At 40.0% G+C, this 15,159-nt stretch overlaps 1 protein-coding gene across 1 annotated transcript in view; it reads left to right on the top strand.

Moving 5' to 3' along the window:
* Window positions 1–422: 422 nt before the first annotated feature.
* The window catches only part of specc1 (sperm antigen with calponin homology and coiled-coil domains 1), a 94,065-nt gene continuing 79,328 nt past the window's right edge, over window positions 423–15,159 (top strand). Inside the window, exon 1 of the mRNA XM_084730803.1 lies at window positions 423–515. The gene's annotated coding sequence lies outside the window, so the exon portion shown is untranslated. The remainder of the gene's footprint in view (window positions 516–15,159) is intronic.

The raw sequence follows: 15,159 nt of genomic DNA, 5'->3' as shown, positions 1-15,159 counted from the left end.
ATATATTTGATTTCATGGCCCCCTGTTTACTTATTTATTTACCTTTTGCTCTTCATACGCATTTGTCATTTAAATACGATGTATGCTGTATGCTGTCATATGGTTTTCAATTAAAAAGAGATAAAGTGGATTAAAAAATATTCCTGAAACACATGTAATCCAATACAATATAGAATATTATAAGTAAATAATAAATAATAAATATGATTTTACTCGTACATATAAAAAACATGTTTGAATGGTCCAGACTTGGTATAGACAGATAGACATTGTTAAAAAAAAATAAAATAAAAAATAAAAAAATCATTTCACGACGCCTTCTCGGGTTTTAATAAGAAAACTACATTTCCCAGCAGTCTCTCCGAACACTGCGCCAAAGTCGCTTCACGCGCTCCACCTACCGGCTCGAGCCCAGGCCGTTGGCTGGTGACACTTTAATGACTGTGGTGCGTGAGGCGGCATCAGGCAGCAGCATCCTGATCAAACAACAGCAGCACCACCGCAACACTGAACAGGTGAGAGGAAGCTAGTGGCTATTACTCATTTATTCTGTCAGTCTGCTGCGCCTTTCTTCTTCTTTCAGCAATATGTTGAGTTAAAACGTGTAAAGTTTACCATTAACGCGTTTCTGGTGTCGGTGGACATTAACGAAGCTGCCAGAGAGAGTCGCGCGGGATCAGTTGGTTTGACCAGTTGGCAGCGACGCTAAACTGACTTTGATGATGACAGCCGGTTTATTATCTGCGTTCACAATCACAGTAGACGGCTCTGTTCCTTTAATTTAATGACTCAGTCATTGTAAAGCAGACGTGTCTATCCTGTTATGAAAACGTCTGTCATAAAATTAGCCAAAGGACAGGTTGATTTCAATTAAGTGCCACTCTGTGGCTGTAATGTTACGCAACAGTCGGAAAGTTAAATAACACAGGCATATGCATTGTGTTATTTTCCATTTTCCATGGTATCTCTTCACATATCCCTCCTGTATTTTCTCAGTTTACTTGATAACGTTGCACCATGGGGGGTCGTGAGTTCAACAGGATTCTTGCTCTATCAGTGCTGCCCATCTGCTTTATAAAATATTTTTACTTGGTTCAATTATTATTCTACCATGGTTATAAGTAAAAGCCTCCTTGCAAGAGAAGTGTAATGTTTTACATGATAACTATGAATTATGTTCTGTGTGAAGGGACAAGTCAGTTATCTTCAGGTCAGTCAAGACACTGCAGCTTGTACTCTGCCACCCTTTTTCAATGATTGAGATTGGTCATATTTTATTTAAGCTAAGCAAAAAAATTTTAGCTGTGTTTTCTGTAAATCTCATTTCCCAACATGGGGGTCTAAATGCAGCTTCAAAGCCATCTTTACACTGCCAGGAATAAATATCTAGAGAAGACATGCTGTGGCTTTTATTTATTTATTATTTTGTTGGCCTAAAAAGTAGTCAAGTGTAAATATATTGAGTCTAAAAATATTGCAATCAGCTGATAACTATCCATAAGTTACTGTAAACTGTAAACCCTCAGTTTTCTAAAAACCCTTCAATTATCCCCTCAAATACAGAAGACATGACCAGTTGAGCCAGACAGATGTATTGGTTGGGCTACTATCAGCACGATATTGGCCTGTCATAGTTATATTGGGCTATATCCGTATTGGTGTACATGTTGTCTGATATGCACCGCAATGAAAACATTTTTTTTAACAGAACATAAAGCAGATCATCTTCGTCTTGGCATTATGTGTTTGTAACTTAGATGTGTTTAAAAAGAAAATAATGAACACAACATGAAGATGTAGTGCAGTGAACAATAGCAACAGCTTCTTGTTTTTTCTTTCAGGTGTCAGATAAGGAACTCAGGAAACAACTCTGAGGGGACACGCTACCTCAAATACAAACACTCCATGACAGTCAGCCATTCTGATGAATGGTCAGCCCAACCCTAGCATACTGTTGTCTTTGTTTTTAATTTAAAATGATATATTATCATTAAAAATACTAGCAAAAGTTTACTGTTTCAGTGCCCTTATGTCATTTTATGTCATTATATGGGCTGATGTATCAATGTCAGAATCTTTTTTACTCCATAATACGGGTATTGGGCCCGTAATCTGGTGTTGGTTGGACTTTAGTAACTACGGCCCTGAACTCAAATTATTCTAACAATACAAATATTTTTTTTTATCATTATATTACAAAGATTTCATCAATGAAAGTTTTTTTTGTGTACAGTAGCTCTGTTCAGCACCTGCCTCTTAGTAGGATTTTCCGACATTCTTCCCTTACATAAACCTGCTGGGAGTGTAGTGGCAGATCCAGTAAAGAATGAATTTACCAAATTATCTGTACTGTTTAGGTTTTCCTGTGTTTTTTATGTAAAGTTCACATTTTGCTGCCAATGGCAAGTTGCCTTTGGAACCACTTCAGTGCACTGTAAGCGTTTTTCCCTCACATGATCGGCCAGCCATTTGTTCCTCATTAGATCAGTGCCATGTGAAGCAGTCAAACAAGGCCTTGCTGTGTTTCGTGTAGTTATTGGTGAAAGTTTGCTGTTTATGTCTTTAATAGGGCCTTAAATGCTTCAATATAGCAAACTATCCTGACTAAGCTCCTCTTGCCACGTAACATTTACTTGTAAACTACATCACGAAAGTGTTCCAGACTCATCAGATGTGATGCTTGAATCATAAACTGGTGCTATTTTGCTTATGGCTTGCTGCACAGCATAATTGGACATCTCAATAATGACAAAAGGAAAAGTTAAGCTGTAAAATATCTTAATTGCAGAGCTTACGTCGTAGTCTTATGTTTATAGAAGAGGCCAACCTTGTAGCAGAACACGCCTGGATCCTTTGGGAGAAACCAAATGGGCAACAAATGACAGCTTTCACTTTCTACTGTTCCTTTTGATTATGCCAGGATAAAGGAGACTTCAAATACGAGCAGCGCACCAGTCATTTATGAGGCAGTCAATGTGAATGTTGTCTGTAGGTAATTACAACCTTTGTTGTTCTCATGGTTAACCATCCAAGAAAGGGGAAAGAGTTGGAAAACTGTCCTTGGCTTCTGGACTGTGTTCAGGTCAGTCAGAGCTCTTCACAAAAAAGCACCAAGGGAGGCTGGTCTCTGTCAACATGCAGTTTTTTTTAGGTATTTACATTTACTGATGGATGTTGTGTGAAGGCTTCTGTCTTTTCTGCCTCTATGAATGAACATGAACACATCTGACCAATCTGTCTGTTTAAATTTACTTTTGATTTCATGATGCTGTGTTTGTCATTGATGGAGGGAAAAGCGCCTTTTGCCTGGGCTCAGCATGTCTTTGTAGAGCCTCGAGCGGTGGATCTCCCTTGTTTTCTCTGTAGCTGCTCTCATCCTCTGTTCAACTCATTATCCAGGCAGTTCCTGTCATTGGCTTGCTATTTATAGCCAAAGGTTATGTGGGGAGCGCCCATGTTCAATTGTACAGTTGTGGGAAATGGTACCTGGTGATATCCTTGACCATTTAGCTCAATGGGAAGAATTATATGTGAATATAGGATGCTCTATAGGGAATTCAAGGTCTCCTCTCTTTGCTGCTACCTCACACACTCAGGAGTGTCTTCTGCCAGAGCTGGTGTCCTGGATTCACTTTTGTTAACTGCGTGCTAAGGGACCATGAGTAGAAAATTAGCAGCAGCACCAGAGTCTTTCATCCACATGCTGTAACTGACTATTGTATGAAATGACTCAGGGTGGGGGTGGGGTAAGGACACAAGTGACCTTGTCCAGCTTTGGTAAGAAGGGTGAAAGGCAGATGCTGCAGTGATGTAGTCCTCCACACTGCTTGTCAGATGCTCACTGATGACTTCAGATGTTCAGATGCTGGATTCACTGCCTAGTTACTCTCTATGCAAGCAGCTGTAGGCTCAGTATAACTGCAAGACATTGATCTGGGCCTCACACTCTCAGGAATAGGGTAAATGCACACTCCTCCTTCCTCCAGTACCTCAATATAACTAGAAAGAAGTGTGCTTCTGACTACTCTGAAAGCTGTGTAGCTATACAATGATTTGAACAGACCCAGTTATTGTATCTAGTATTTATATTTCCATCTATATATTTTTGTTTTGGTAGGTTTTGTGCTGCTATGTCAAATTGAAGCTACCACACTGGGATCAATAGGGGTATATCCTATCTTATCTCATGTCCAAATATGTTGACAAATAATTGATCAGGTATTTAAGCTGAAATCAAGGGTATGTATACCCTTGACTTTGCCAGTTAGTTAGTTCCCAGTTTATTTAGGAATGTAGTGTGGGGTTGGGGATATAAATGTGTGTACGAAGGCTTGGGCTAGTGGTGCAGTATGACTGTGTCAGAAGTAGAGCTGCAACAATTAGTGGGCTAAGAGATATTTCAATTAACAGAAAAATAATCACCAGCTCTTTTGGTAATCGTTCAAGTAATTTTTCCACGGAAAATGGCAGAAAATACTGTTTCACTCTGGCAAAAGAAGACATTTAAAGACATCACCTTGGACTTTGAGAAACCGTTATTTTTCACTATTTTCTGACATATTATGAGTCAAATGATCAATCAATTAATCTAGAAAAAAATCATGAATGCATAATGAAAATAATTCTGTGTTGCAGCCTTTGTCAGGTGTAAAGGCTCGGGTTGTCGGTGCAGATTTTTAGGAGGGAGTGTTTAGAAATCATAGCATGAAACCTTGGCTACAGGGAGACATAGGTGGGATACCCATCTTTACCAAAACACACACCACATCACTCTTAACAGTAAACTCAGTGCTGAGTTCATTAAGTCCATTAGTTGCTTTGTGTAGTGTTTCCCTATAATGACCTGTCAATCAATGTGGAGTGACAATTCTGTGTTTTGAATTTTGTTAGTAGGACAGTCACAGTTATATGTATGTCCAAAATGTCCTGCAGGTCTTTTCACAATACAAACAGTTAACCCCAACATTTAAGATGAGATTTCATCATAAGTAAGGACAAGTAGTAGCCTTTATTTGCAAAACTGTAGTTTGAGGTGGAAAGTACTTTATTTTTAAGCAAACGCAAGATTGGATGGAGAATTTCCTGTTGGTTAGTGTTATTATGTCATTGTATGGTAGTTTTATAAGTCTGTGCAGATCAGCCAGTGCAATAGTGCTTACTGTGCTTCTTCATAAAGGGATCAACATGGCAACAATTAAATTTACTGGTCAAATTAACATGTTGCAAAAGATGCAACCCGTCTTCTTGAAATGAATTACAGTATTTTTTATTTTAAGATTTACATAATGAGGACCAAGTTCTTGATATTGAGTTAATGTGAGTGGTGAAGAGATGAAATGTAAATATGCCCCAGCTAGGTTGGTTGTAGATGCGGTACCAGAGAGAGGGACTGACTTGAGCAGTGACTATCCAGCGGGACAGCAGAATGACCCGATATCTCAACAGCTAAGGCACTTCATACATACTAACTTGAATAATAGTTTTGTGCTTTGAGGCAAGTTTACCAGGGTACCCGTTTGTTTTTGTGGAACTATTTAACCTTAATTTATTTGATTGTTGACGCTCTTGTAGTAATAGTAATATCTCTCATCCTCTCCAGCATGAGGATCTGAGGAAAATACTAATATGGTCAGAAACACATTTCTCTGCCTGGTGAGCCCAGACAGCTGTCTTTCCCACTCTCGCTTTCCCACTCTGTGTGATCTGAGAAGAAAGAGTTGTTATCTGTCATCAAGAGGCGAGGTCTGGTCTGCATACAGTTGGAGTGGCACGTCCTTTACTGCAGTGGAGGAGGCTTTAATTGAGGAGATAAGAGGAGAAGGACCGATTGGAGCAGGAATGAGTGCTGGCCTGGCAGTCAGTCAGACAGTTGAATAAATAGAAGCACCCATACAGTGTTTCTGACAGAATGTGAGGCTGCTCAGCATGCTGTCAGCAGGTTGCAGCTATTTTGCGTAATATTTTGCCTCAATGCTTGTGCTTTGCAAAGGCACAGATGGCTCCCAGCCTCTACAGATTTGCCAGGCTGCCTTACCTCTGTTTTTTTAACTTTTGAAGCATCATCTACCAAAAGGACAGTTAAGGAAAAAGAGCCACACTGGCACAGCAATGTTTTCTTTTCTGTCTGAGAGGTGTGTGCAGCTGTGAAGGAAGGTAGCTTCAAGCATCTTTTTCCTCTGGCTCTGTTCTTAGTTCAGTAACGTCCAGGAAACAGACCACATACTTGACAAGCATCGCAGTCTAACTCGCTGGTTCCAAGGAATGCTAGTGTTTCTGTAAATGGGTCATCTGGGCCACGTCAGAGGTAAAAACAGAGATATGTCCTGCACAAGTGTGATGTGTAAGTCAAGAATAAGATGCAGTAGATAATTTCATATAATTGAGTTATCCCATTCTTGTAAACCAGACAAGCAAGTTTACAAGTGTGATGTTTATGTGCGAGGGGAGTGTCGTCAAAATGTTTGCTCGGTAGCTGAAAGAGGTCAGACCTATTCTAATCTCTTTTGGTCCCTCTTCATACAGGTTACAGTGAACACACCCACAGGACACATCAAATAGCTCTCATGCCACAAGTCTGTGTATTGTTGCAAACTCAAAAGACAGAGAAGGGCTTGCTTCCTTTTTGTTGGACTCAGTGGAAGCAATACTATGATGTTCCATTGTGGAAAATCACTGAGCTCTGTGTAGTGGTTATCCTTTTATTCCCTCGCTGTTCTCATGGATGCTATGCTTGTGTTTCTATGGAGTCCGCCCACTCGCTGTACATGAAGCCAGCTAGGCAGACAGGAAAGCAGCGGAAGTTTCTGAAACGTGGCTCTTACTGGCTGTTTATCAGACAAGAACTTTGACACCATCAGAGCAGGAAGTTTGGGCCTCCAGGGGGGCCTGGCTCTGAGAAAGATGGAGCAGATGAAATATGCATGAGGGCTGTATCTATCTCAGCTCCTACTCCTGTATGCCTGGTGAAGCCAGGACAGAACAGTTTTCTGGGAGATAATGGATGGCTGTAACTGCTGTGAGGTGGCAGAGTTCAATACATCAGCAATTCCTTGTTTTGTTTGGACCAAAGAGATCAGGATATGGATGCTTCTATCCAATTTTTGAAGGGGGTCATTTTGTTTGTGTCCATTAAGTTTATAAATTACATACTTTAGGGTTGGGCCACGTCTACAAAATTGGCATATGATGAGGTCCACAGTGAAACATTGCCACTTGATGAGGACATTGTTATTTTGGGGTTGAGCTGATTTGCTCACCACTGTAGTTATCACCACTTCTCACTGTCACTCTGTCAGCAACCTCCAGCTGTCTCATTCAGTTAAGAAATCTCTGACCATCACCAGCGAGGGTAGCAGGCAGATCAACTCCATCATCCCTGCCATGTGAGCATCCATGCATCCCCGTGCCGAGTTTAGAAGGGTCTCCACCTCTGCATCACATGTCCATAACTTAGTTGTGTTAAGCCTCTGAGGCTTGAAACTAAGTTAGTTGGCTAGTTATACTGAGGAAGCTGTGTGTCCCTCATAGGATGGAGTTGTAGCAGCGGAGGGGAAGCATGTGATTCTGGCTGCATATAGGGGAAACACTGGGAACCTAAGCTAAGGAAACAATAACACAAAACATGGCAAAGAAACACTGCTGTCACCAATGTAATGGAGCATCTTGGGTTTGCCTAACTGGGCAAGTTTAATAAATAAATAAATGGGGAATCACAATGTTAGAGGGCTCAGTGTTACTGTTATCCCATAATTACTTTTTTGGAGTTGTTGTGTATGATACCACTTATTCTGTACTACTGTATATAGTGAAAGGCTTGATTTGTACTTTAATAACATTGGCCATTGGACATAATTATTATGCCCATTAGTTATATATTATTCTGCAATATAAAAAAGATATATTTTAATGTTTTAGTAATGAGGACATGAATATATTTAAAAGTTAAGTTTAAGTACACAATGTAAACAAAACCACAAAAAGTTTTGAAGTGTGTATATTGTGTCTGATGTGTAAATGATGAATTGAACTTACCAGCCCCTCCTTTTGGATATGAACTGTCACAGTTAATGAACCAAAATCCCATAGTAAGCACTTATTATTTTGAAAGTTTGAGAACTCCTGCTGTATAGGTCTAAGCAAGCCAAACAACCTATTGATCTCTGTCCAGATCAAAGCAAATCATAAACTCAGCACTTTCCTCTCTAGCTCTGTTCTTCTCATCTCCTCTCGAAGGAAAATGAGCTGATTTAAGCAGCAGCTCTCATCTTTAGGCTATTTCATATTCCAATGCTGATAAGAAGTTTTTCTGTGTTTTGCCTGAGAAATTATAATATACAAGAAGGCCTGGTAGGGTTCTTGTTCTTCTCTTTCTAGCAATAATTCAGATGAGCATTACCACTCACAGGCAGTTGGTATGATAGTCAATAGCCTTAAACACAACAAACAAATCCATTCCACTTGCTTCCTGACTGTAGACTCAGGGTTCTCTATTCTCAGGAGAGTTGGGAACCATTTAAAGTAAGTTAATATTTGTACAGCTGTAGGCATTCTGGTGTGTCTCTTGGCTTTTCTCACATTCAGTTCTCACAAATTGCTACTGACTGCAGAAAATATCACACATTTGCTGCATTGTTTTGTGTGAAACCAGGCTTCAACTTCCCTCAGACTGCTTTTGAGAAGGAGGTTTGCACCCTGTTGCGGACTAGTTTCAGATCCCTCCAGACTAAAGGGGAAACCCAGAGGGAGAGCAGAGACCGCCTCACAGCATGGGATACAGACTAATTCCACACTCTTCCTGTTTCACTTTAGCTGAGATAATGACTTTGCACACACCGTTTCCTTAGACCCAGGTGCTCTGCAGATGCTTTGGAGCTGCCGACGTGGTCAGGCACAATTAATGCATTAATGCATGCATACGCATGTAAGCACACTTATTTCCATATCCCATGTATTACATACTGCAATATTACTGTCTCAAATAAGATTAATATTAAAGTGGATCTTAATTGTATAGTACGTTATATCTTTATATAGCAACAGTAATCTGTTCTAGACTCACTAGCTCTAGTGCAGATGTTGGACAGATGTTCAGCCATTGTTATGGTGACATTATATCAGTAGCAGCAGTAGCACCATATGAATATAAAACCAAAAGAAGAAACAGAAATATACATTTATTTTCAGTGTGTGCGTGTTGATACATTATAGTTGGTAGCCAGCTGTGTAGCATTCCTTCATAGTTATATAGTGGTTTTGTAGTAGTTGGTGTTTTAGAAAATATTAATACACATGACTATAACAATGATATGCTTTGTGATACATGCAAATATTTGTGACAGTGGTTCATTTTGTTTTGTGTTCAAACTCCTGACCACTAGATATTGTAACTGCATAAAAACTGAACTTAATTAACTCAGATTTTATGCATATGATGGTGTGTTCTTTATACTATGACAGTTTTTCTAAACTTAGATTAAAAAAAAAAACAATATATCACTTTGCCTACAGCATCCCTTTACATGGCAATTGAATTGTAAGCCCTGTATTGTGATACATAGTGAATCACCAGATTCTAGCCAAAACACACAGCCGTATTTTGTAGACAAAGATAACTAAGTAAATTGAGTTTTCATATCAATCCATCTTTAAATCTTCTTGTTGCAGAGCATCAAGATGGCAAGAAACACTCTTGCTTGACTTGCCAGTTTATCTGCATGATGTATATTTTAAAATTTGAGCTGTTAAACATTTCTCTAAAGTAATCTAAACAGTCTGCTCTTTACTATTACAGTATTGGATGCCCAGTACACAACTCAATCCTCATGCATGGGAGAAACTGTGACTGCTTTGACTGTAAACAAAAACAACTTTTTTACTTTCTAATTTTGTCAAAAGGTTCTGACATTGTAAAAATGGTGACCCATTCACAGCCAGAAGGCTTTAGTTTTTAATGAATGTGGCTTTAAATGTAAAAAAAATGGGTTTATATTTAATTTTACGGTTATTTTTATGGGGACAAGTAACATAAACCGGTACCACATACCACATCAAGCACCAACAGTGTTGACTGGAGCCAAATCATTAATGTTCTGTCCAAATACTGCTGAATCCTCAAAGATATTTGTAGCAGATTCCATGATCCACAGTTGATATTACATGATCTGAATTTCTTTCTGCACACAAATACTGCATGACGTTGAATTTGTAATCATACAGCATCTTCACAATTGTAGTTGTGTACAGTTGCCAGTCTCGCTATAAGGGTATGTTCTACTTTCAGTAATCATGGAAAAGGCAGTATTTTAAGCCACTCACTCAGCTGAATCACCATCATTTTACATTTGTTTTCACATCCTGTGCAACAGTGTTATGTCTATGTGGAGACTCTGACTCAGTGCTCTTTCCTGTGGAGGAAAAAGGAAGAGAATCAGAAGCAGGCGGTGCTTAGGAGCTTCAGTGTGTCTACTAAGAAGTGTTGTATTCAATGGACTGTCCACTCAGCCTCTTGTATCACACAATGACAGGAATCCCCGGAGAGCCACCTCACCTAGCGAGCATCCAGCCACATGGCTTTATGTTCCATCATTATTTATTAATGCTTGGCCCGTTTCATACTCCAGGGCTCTGCTGTTTCCTGTTTCCTTATTTCACCCCTTCTGTAAGCGTTCCATTTTAATTTATGTAAAGACGGATGTTGGCAGTGTAGAAACTTATTCCATTTGGAAATGTGCTCCTACGCAAGTTGGCTGTTTTTATGACTGAGAGATGGCCACTATGCTGGTACTGGTCTGCCACTGTGGTGCTTGTGAGTTCAAGAGGTGGGCATGAAGTGAATGTTTTTCCTCCAAGTCCATGTTCTATTTTGGGAAACTTTGGACTGTGTTACTGTTCTTATACGATGGGCACTTACTAATGGAAAAGTGATGTACCTTTTGCTGCACCTTTTGCTGTGCATGTTAGTTGGAGCACCTGTGCAGAGTGGGACATAATCCTCTGCATGCACCCAACCCTCCTGGTGAAAGTAGTAGTCTAGTAGATAAAAGGGTAGCTCTTTTTTAGCCAAACAAGTGGCATGGCTCTGTGGGTCTAATAGTGGGTTGGTCCTCCACTTTGATCCTTAAGTATCTCAACATTAAATGTTGGACATTGATGGTTCCCAAGCAATGTATTGTAATAACTTTCTAATTAACTTACTATTCTAATGATCTCCTATCTTTTCATCAGCATACTAGTTGTATGATGTCTTTATAATATTGCTTCCATTAGGGATGTTTCTTCAGCACTGCAGACGCCCATAAAGTGTAGACTGGAATAAAAAACAAAGCCATATTTATCTACTTTCATCTTTACAGATGGCTTCCCTTAATGAAACAGCACTTAGACTGTGTAGTAGAACTATGTTTTATGCGTCATTATGATACATCATTTCAACAGGCACCTTCTAAACTTTTGAAACAAGTATTTTCGGTTGTATTCCACAGTTGCCATACAGTCAGATGTGACCACCAGGAGTGAACAATCATAGGAATGGTACAATGTTTTGACAGTATTTAACAAGGCTGCAGTCAATAAGGTAGTGTCTGCCAATAGCTACAATACAAAATCTGTGCAGTTGAAAGCATGCAGCAGATGTCAAATCACTCTTGAAATCCATCTGCAGCAGGGTGTGAAACGGCATGTGGTGCCTAAAAAAGCTTGCTGAACTATTTCTCAACCTCTTGCATCGTTCTTTTAAAAAAAGACGTTTTTGTGGTGGTGTAGGGGTGTGGTCAGACCAAGTTCCTCAGTTTACCACTTGCCACAAACTGAGGCCTGTTTCATCCCGGACCAGTGCGCTGTACGCTCTCTACCCACATTCTCCACGGCCTTGGCATGCCGTACGTTGTGGGATCCAAATTAGACTAGTATGGCAGAGCAAAATGCAAACCCCTCCACAAATGATCCACCCTCATATTAAGAAGTGTTTCTGTGACAAAGACTGGCTTTGTCAGTGTTGGTAGCTGCTGTTTGTGCTCAAACAGCCTTTGGAAATGAAGAACTCATGACAAAGAACTCATAACAAAGTCATAAATCAATCTTTATTTTTCAAACTCTAATGAGCCAGACAGTGAGCCACACATACTGTAATGCACAACAGTTTCACTGAAGCAGAGCAATTGCCTTCTTTACACGACTGTGGTTTTTAATTTAACAATACAATGGAACAGTTGTGTCTTGCCCACAAACCACAAACACACATGGTCCCAGGTTAAATCAAATTGCAAGCCACTGTCATGAGAACAAAGTGCAGACACCTGCATTTCAAACAACAGCGGTGTACGTTGTGTGATCATGATAAAAATCATTACCATCATTTAGACAGTGCATGGCCCAGTAGTCTCAACATCACATGTTGGAAATCGCTCCCTCCTCCTCCTCCTCCTCCTCTTGGTCCATTCTCCTTTCTTGCTGTCTGTTCTTCACACGTAAGAAAACGTCTGGAAAAACTGTGAGAGGAGAAAAACATGCCCATGGCTGAGACTCTGTCCCTCTCTTCCTCTATGAAAGAGAATCAAACAGGCGCACACAGCACAGCGGTTGGCAGCCTGCAGTACTTCCTCATCCTGACTGCTGTATTGAGGCAGACAGCCGTTGCTCCTGACCCTTCATTTTCGCTTAGCAAAAGGACGAATATTTTGGTCATTTGTGCTTCAGGGCACTCAGGCAGAGGGCAGGCTCTAGGACAGCATCCAACACTAAACACGTGAGTGAATTGCACCACTCATTTTTTTCCGTAGCATTTCCTCCAACACCATTCTGCCATCACCGTCTTTCTCATTACTCACTACCTTACAGATGATATTGGAATATGTTGTTTTATCTTCAGTTGTTGTTTCACAAATTTATAGGGATTATGGAGTTTATTTTGGATTGAAGACGTGATTGGCGACTGTTGGATTGGAATAGGAAAGTTTGAAAAAGGAAAAATCTGAAGTCCTTTTTATATAATGAGCTTGGAAGAAAGGGACAAAGCACATCTGCTGCTGATCTTTCTGCCAGGTTTCTCACATTTCTGTCAACCACAGAAAGTACAACTCTGAAAGGGAAATGTGGCCAGAGCTAAATTTTGTGACCTGTGAAGTACTCAATGCAGGAATAGTATTTTTGCAAGGTTTCACACTAGTGGCTAACCAGAGGTTGCTGTATTTAGGTTTATGTTATGCTTACAGTATGTTATACATACGTTTATGTTGGTCTCTTAAAAGTTAACATGCTAATGAAGAACACATGAGAGGATGTGATGACACACAGGGAAGTGTGTTTCACTTGGAGCATCTTTTTTCCTTTTTTTCAAGCACAGTCGGGAGCATAAGAGATGCTTATTAGTTTAATTGCTCATGTTACTGCTTTTGGTGATCACCAGACGCCCATTTCATAATACTGCAAATAAAAGAAGGGCTTTCATAAGCAGGCCATAGGTTCAGTCACCATTGTGTTATGTCATTCGACTATTGTGACTTAAGGGAAAATTCACCGCTTTCCAATCAGATGGTGGTGAATCAGCAACAGCTTCCTCAGTGTGTGCTATACTGACAGAGGAAGCTGAGTTCCACGGCTGCAAAGTTTGTAATTGGTCCTGCATCCAGTGTCATCACAGTCATGTAGTTGGAGGTGAATAACTGCAGGCTGTGTCTGTGTTTCATTAGTAGTTCCCCTTCCCCTTATTCACTTTCCTTCACCCATGGTATGATGTAACAGCATATGTCACACAGTGGCCAAATTATCATGATTCAACCACCATTTGTAAGTTTAGCACTATGCAGCTTTTACAACTCATCAGCACTGGCTGCAGACTCATTTCTAGAACTACAATGATTAATTGATTATTCAGCTGTTAACTGAGTATAACATTAATCGCTACTATTTTGATAATTGATTAATCAGTTTGAGTCTTTCTTGCAATGAGAACATTGCAATGAGATTTTACGAACATATCTGCTAACTAGATGAGTGAACCTATGGAGATTTATGCACATTACTGCCACCTTACCATCAATGTATTTTCTTGCACCAAATCATGACTGTGATGCATTTTGGGAGATAAACACCTCTGGAGTGACCATCATTATTCAGTTTTTCAGAAAAGAGGAACAGTACTTACGATGGTGGGATTCCTCCGAATTCCTCCAAGCGCCGAATGGAAGTGAACGAGGGCATGTTGAACAACTAATGAAACACAGCCTGTTTCAGCTTGGATTTCTAATCTCTGCCACTGGGCAGCCAGGGGGTGTGCTGGATGAGTATTTTTGTTATCTAACGCTGTGTTTTGGTCAACCCAGTAATAGCTACAGGCATGGGTGGAGAAAGATGGCAATATTGGCATGTCAGAAGCTTGCACACAATGCATCCTGGTTAGGGCTGGTTATCATTAAAAAATAGGACCAGTACCAATACCAATACAAATTGGTACAGATGCCAATGGATTACTTCCTTCAAAACCTTTTTTCTTTATGCAGTATGCTCGTGGTGTTTGGCTGTGAGCAAAACCATAAAAATAGTCATTGGTACTGGGTTATTTCCATCGATACCTTAAAGGTATTGAATGTTGATACCCACTGCTATCCTGGTACATGCTCTGGAGATCTCAGCTTGTCCATATAGCACACACTGAGGAATTTATTGTTTCGGTTGACTACATTTACAATTGAGACTGATTGGACAGCCACATAAAAAGTGGTAAATTTTACCTTTAAATGAAAGTCTTCAAGATTATTACTTCAATTCAACATAGCTGTAAAGCCCTGTTTGGTTATGCTTTGTTGTGTGTTGCGGGCCTTGAATCTTTTTAATGTTATTCTCTGTGGCTGGACTTGAAGTTATTGATTGGAACAAAGCAGTGTAGTTTCACCTGAATGCACTTTGCTTAATGAAGTGCCATCACAGGAAGACAGCAGGTTTCACAGTCACGTCTTAGCAGGACTGTAGCTTCCTCAGCTGATCAATTTTTTTTTTCTAGTCTCTGTAGATGGCAGGGACAGGATGTGTGTTCTCATGCACAGAGAGTGATCGGAGGATGCATTTCTTTCGTATCTGCTAAGTATTCTATACAAGCACATCAACTGAACATTTGAATTGTAGTGCACATGAGCCATCCTGCTTTGTACCAACCGGCATGTAAGG

This window comes from Lutjanus erythropterus, chromosome 11 (genome assembly GCF_056507025.1).
Source record: "Lutjanus erythropterus isolate fLutEry1 chromosome 11, fLutEry1.hap2, whole genome shotgun sequence".
In the NCBI taxonomy this organism is placed as follows: Eukaryota; Metazoa; Chordata; class Actinopteri; order Lutjaniformes; family Lutjanidae; genus Lutjanus; species Lutjanus erythropterus.
Note: the sequence above shows the minus strand (reverse complement) of the source record. Positions and strands in the feature narration are given on the sequence as shown.